The sequence below is a fragment of the Zea mays genome, chromosome 1 (genome assembly GCF_902167145.1).
Source record: "Zea mays cultivar B73 chromosome 1, Zm-B73-REFERENCE-NAM-5.0, whole genome shotgun sequence".
NCBI lineage: Eukaryota > Viridiplantae > Streptophyta > Magnoliopsida > Poales > Poaceae > Zea > Zea mays.
Genome location: NC_050096.1, coordinates 202,755,932 through 202,761,762, shown reverse-complemented (window position 1 = coordinate 202,761,762; position 5,831 = coordinate 202,755,932). Strand labels below are relative to the sequence as shown.

The 5,831-nt window shown below is 40.9% G+C and overlaps 1 long non-coding RNA gene across 1 annotated transcript; it reads left to right on the top strand.

The window, feature by feature from the left end:
• The first annotated feature begins 4,986 nt into the window (after positions 1–4,986).
• Positions 4,987–5,307, top strand: LOC103643130 (uncharacterized). The gene is made up of 2 exons (XR_560813.2): positions 4,987–5,047; positions 5,139–5,307. It is a non-coding gene; the product is annotated as an uncharacterized lncRNA (long non-coding RNA).
• The last annotated feature ends 524 nt before the right edge of the window (positions 5,308–5,831 follow it).

The following is a 5,831-nucleotide window of genomic DNA, read 5'->3' as shown; positions in this document are numbered from 1 at the left end:
AGGGGTGGGCACTTTTTTTACCATAAACCGAAAACCGAACCGAACCGTACCGAACCGAACCGAAATTTCGGTTTTTTCGGTAATTCGGTTCGGTTTCGGTTTTTGTATCTTGGAAGTTCGGTTTTCGGTATCGTAATCGTTTTTCACCGTATACCTAACCGAAACACCAAAAAACCGAAAACCAAACTTTATCAATTCTAAAATTTGACTATTCGATTATGTGAACAAAATGTGTGAAGCAATTAAATTGTTACTCACTGATTTATATGTGATGTATGATGTATCTCTAAATATTTGTACCTATATAATTTTTACTTTTAAAATTATGTGAAATCTATCATGTAAACTTGTTGTATGTGTTGTCTTGAGTATAAGTTCGGTATTCGGTTTTTACCGAAAAACCGAAGTAAAAAACCGAAACCGAACTTCTTGGTTTTTCATTTTCGAGAAAACCGATCGGTTTCTAATGCCTAGAAAACCGAAGTTTTTTAAAACCGAAAAACCGAACCGAAGTTTCAAAAAAACCGAATGCCCAGCCCTACCAACCGTTCCGCCTGATCGACAACAACTTAACCGGCCTCCCGATCTAACTGGCCGATATATAGAGGTTGGGCCAGTTGATACTGATCATCCGAGCCACCAGGTCACCCGTCGGTACCGGCTCGCGTAGGATCTAGCCTTAGGCCTGCATCTTTTGTCGAGCATGCATGCATGCACGTGCTTCGGTTAACCAGTACCAAGCTAGTATACAGTAGTAGCCTTCAATTGCAAGGACTAAGTATACCACACTATAGAGCCAGCACACGTCACGGGACCTTGATCCTTTCTCTGCCGTCTAGTCTATCTAGGGGTACTCTACACCAACTGAACAACATTTGGCTAATGGCTGAACGTAATCTAGCTAGATCGAGTCATTTTCGCCTTAGGCCGTAGACCACAGCGTTGTGGAGGACGGTCATTTTAGAGTGTTTGTTTGAGATTATAATCTATTTAGATTATATAATCCAACAATTTTTTAACTAAGTTAACTTAAAAATTGTTGGATCATATAATCTCTGAATAATTATAATTTCAAACAAACATCCTCTTACATAAATGTTTGATTGTGATGACTTTTGCTGGTGTTGAGGCTAGACGCTGGCCATGGATGGACTTGCTTTTGGGTGGTAGGGCAACTAGGTGAGTTTGTATGTAGCGTCCGTGTCTTTTGGCATAATATAATGTGGCAGGGCCGCGCCCCCCGATCGACGGGGCCTACCACATCGGGTGATCGGGGGTGAAGGACCAGCCAGCAGGGAAGCTCTGATCGCTCGATCGACGGAAAGAGAGACCAACAAGAATGATCTCCTCCAGCGCGCCGACAGAGCTTTCTTTTCATGTGCCTGTAGACCAAGTCAATGACCACACACAAAGACTACAGAAAAGGTTAGATTGTGCAGCTAGATCGTCCTCCCCTCCCGGCCTTTTGAGCCTTTGACAGCTCACAAAACAAGGGGGCGAAATGCAGAACAACAGACGACGCATCTGTAAGTTCAACTGTGTCATGCGTTCAAATTTTGTTTTGCTCTTTTTTAACTAGAACCATACTTTACGCATTGACACGAATACAGATACTACCTAGATTTAGGGCATGTTTGGAAGCACCACAATTTTTACAAAACTTAAAAAACCGAGTGTGCGTGTTTGGAACCAATTTCTAGAAACCAGTTTATAGCTTTTTCGATATATAAAGACAAGTCTACCATTACTCTATTTTAAAAGTAATTGATTTAATGGTTTCCTTTATTTTTCTTTGCTGCCAATTCTAATATAGATTGAACACACTATTAGTTCAATTTTTTAAATAATAAATAAACATTATAATCGGATAGAGCCAGCATCAAGGGGATCACATTCATAGGCCTAGAAGCAGTGGCAATCACCGCAATTTTCACCATACCAACTAAGGGAAATACGTAATTTATCGAGCAAAAACTTGTTTTAGTTAGGAAAAGCCAGCTTCTTGGTTTCTTAGAAACTGGGAATCCAGTTTCTAGAAATTAAAGCATAAACTAGCATGTTTAAAAGCACCCTAGTTTTTATAAACCAGTTTCTTAAAAACTAGGTGCTTTCAAACAGACCCTTGCTCATATAAAATGAAAATTTATCATAAATTAATGTTCATTGGATGTCTTGGCACACTATGTACATAATTAAATGCATATTAGTTGATTATGTGTCACACTCAAATGTATATCTTAACTGCATATGCTAGTGAGTTGTGTTGACATCGAGTTACAACCATAATGGTAAGGAGCTAGATCACTCGATGTATGGTCTAACCGACTTTTAAGTCTGTTCACACCCCAAACTTTGTTCCTCCAGTGATGAGCGTGATACCAAGACACATTGTTAGAGGAGCCTCACCAAGAACGTAGTACGCAAGAAACACCCTCGAAATCTCTTGAAAATCTAAAACCCTACATGCTCGAAAGAGACCCCGTAGGGTGTGTTGTGGCTATGGACTGCCCTAGTAGGCCTAGCCATTTAGACCTTCATCGTTATTGATCCTTCAACCATGCAGCACCAGTGAAGAATGAGGAGTGGACGTAGATGGTAGAAAGGGTAAAGAGAAGTAGTGATGTGTTTAATTTTGACGACTAAAAGTTGGGATCCTCAATCGGCCTTGATCCTCTCACATATGTAAAGGGATGTAGTATGATCCCGGTAGAAAACAACTCTAAGACACGTTTTGTAAGTTTCCCATAATAAAAATTGATTTGATAATGAACTCACTCTGAATATAGGGAAACCCCGCTAGGACGACTTTCACGAGCCTCAACACTATGGTTGGCTAGGTAAGAGGGCAACCAACAAAGCTGGCTTTGGGAACTTTGCCTATTTGACTTAGCATGATGGTGAAGTTGGCTTTTCTTGGGCAGCATCGCTTTCTCCTCTATTTTGCATAAGATATTTTCGCATGTCAACACATGTCCACTGTATTGGGTTAATAATGCATAATCTTGAAAACACAATAAAACCACTAATAATGATGATACTCGATGCATTGGTTGTCTAGCATCTAAGGGCTATGTATACATCGGTCATATTTTTCCTAAGGGTGATACATGTATCGACCATTATTTGATGATCATGCCACCTCCTTGGATTGTTTCAATCTTCCTCCCGATGAACTTGATCAAATTTTTCATCATGGTATGACACTAGGGTACCTCAGGTATCCAAAAGAGAAATAAAAAGTTATAGAAAGAGCAAGGGGCATATGTTGGATGTATGTTGATCCTAGGTGCAACCTAGTTACTAGCGCATGGACAGTTTATAGAGGTCCAAGCCATGGTACACATAATACACTATGTCCTCTTGTGTATGTTGGATTGATGAAGACAAATGTAAATAAGATTACAAGCTTATATATCGATTGAGGACCATGGCCTCCTAGCTCTCGGTTTTCATTTGGTTCCTGTGAGAACTATAGACTATCATTCTCTAGTTCATTTCTATATTTGCCCTTTAGAAGCTAGCCAGATTCAACTAGGTCAGATCATCCTGAATTGGACTTATCCAACCTGGGATCCTTTTCTATGTTGCTCTACTCATTTTCATATACCAAAAGAAGGGAGATGGTTACATGTATACTAGGATATGGACCCCACCTAGATGGACCCCACCTAGCGAAGACTCAATAACTCCTAACTTGTCAAGGTCGTGGGGTTGTAATGAGTGGCATTCCTTGGTCATACCATAATATTCAGGGTATCTTGATACAGTGGCGGATATGACTTGTCATCGAGGCTTGTATAACCTACCATTGTGATGGGTACCGGAGACCATGACGTTGGGTAGACATAATTGCTAACTAGTGTATTAGTCTATACTTTATAATGCTTTCTAGTACTTTGGTGCGTTCATGTGTGGCTATAGGGACGATGGCACGTATCAAATATGTGTCTTGAGTATGCCTGCTACCTATCTTGTGGCAACGATGTGCCTATTTGACCGTAACATCTCCCATCATATTAAATCTGATAGACAGAAGCCTTATCTAGACCACAACTATCATGAGGTTATCTGGAGTAGAGCTTGGATGTAGTGTCTAACCTTCTATGACCTTCTTGCCCTATTGGTAGGGGCCAACCATACTCTTTGGTGTGCATGTGCTTCCATACTAGATCGAGAGCTCTATTATCCTTGTGAAGGACCGTAAGCCCAAGAGGGGCCTAGGTCCCAACTATTGGTAATAACTCCTAAGCTTGGGGCCTCAGAGATCTAGGGCTCGTATGGTTCCCAAGCAGTCGAGAGATCTAAGTCCGAGAGTGTCCCAAAGTGTGGGTCTAGGGAGCCTTAGCTCCAAGGTGCCCTTAGGCACTAGTGCTTGGGTTGAAGCAATTGTGGAGAGCTCATCTAATATCGTGTTTTCTGCTCTTAGAATATACTTGTAGTGCATGACGTTGAATCAAAGTTCCAACTGGTTGACTTCGATGGCGTAGGCCACGTACTACATGTTGTTATACGCGTAAAGCCTATAAATCTGGTTAATCGCCAGCTGGGAGACTAACCGTCGACAAACTCCAAGGTGATGTTTGGTTTGAGAACGGCAACACAACGATAATGGCAGCCAAAAGCGACGGGAATGGAATTGGTTGAAGCAAATACACGATTTATTTGGTTCGTCAATACGAGAAGAGCCCAGCAGCGGGATCTGATAACCGACGGAGATGGACGGGAACAATGTTGAACTGGGCATCATTCAGTCCCCCCACTATTGATTCCCATATGACCCAACCTAGCGACGTGAATCATTCCATAGTAAAAGTCGCCAAACCAAACACCACCCAAGGGTGATGGTGGCTTGTAGGCCCGTGATGAGCATCTCATAGTCACCCATATTGTTTGTGGCTAAGAAGCGAAGATGTCATATATAGCACATCTATTCACCGGTTGAGGAAACTAAGACAAATCCGGTGCTGCACTACTATTAGGCCAGCAGAAAGGCTTCCATTTCTCATGTTATGCATGCACTGCTCCCTTGATATTCAGCATTTTAATGGTGACGTTTGATATTAGTTCTTGACATGTTGTTGCCCTTTGTAAAACATTATTTATTTGATATCTTAGAGACATGCATTGCTGATCAGCAGGATCGATTCATCCAAGAACTTTGTCCGGAGATGATTAACGCTGCTGTCCTCGGATGTACGGGCGCAAAATATGAATAGCAGAAAAATGATTGCAGATAGTTGCACGCAGTGAGATGATTAGCCTGTCTCATTCCAAAGGAAGAGTTGTCCGGAGCAGAATTTCATCCATGTGTCGACATGTGAAGGAGAGGAAAAGCCTAGTCTCACAGAAGCTATAGTAATCAGTACTCCATTACATGTTACAGTACTATCTGAAACAGCATCTGATTTGTCCATGTAACATACCCACTACGCAGGCAGTAAGCACCTGCATGTGATCCATTATGTGCAGCATTATTATTGGCCAATGATATGTCTAGGAATGGTACAGAAGAAATATATGGTTTTCGTGGGTATGCTTGCGACCATTTTTTAAATGTCGTCTTCGCTTTTTTTTAAAAAAATAAATAAATATACATAACTTTAACTAAACATATATAACAACGAAAGGAACACGGAAGCCTAAGAGTGGCTGAATTAGAACTGCTAAAAACTTTACAAATCTATGCCGCAAATAATTCTCTAAAACAAAATATATACAAATAAGTAAACTACAATGTACAAACTAGGTTTTATTTAAGTATTGACATCTCTACCGCAAAAGGAGTTTTGCAACCTAAGTTCCAATCCTAACGATTCTAAACTAGGAATAGA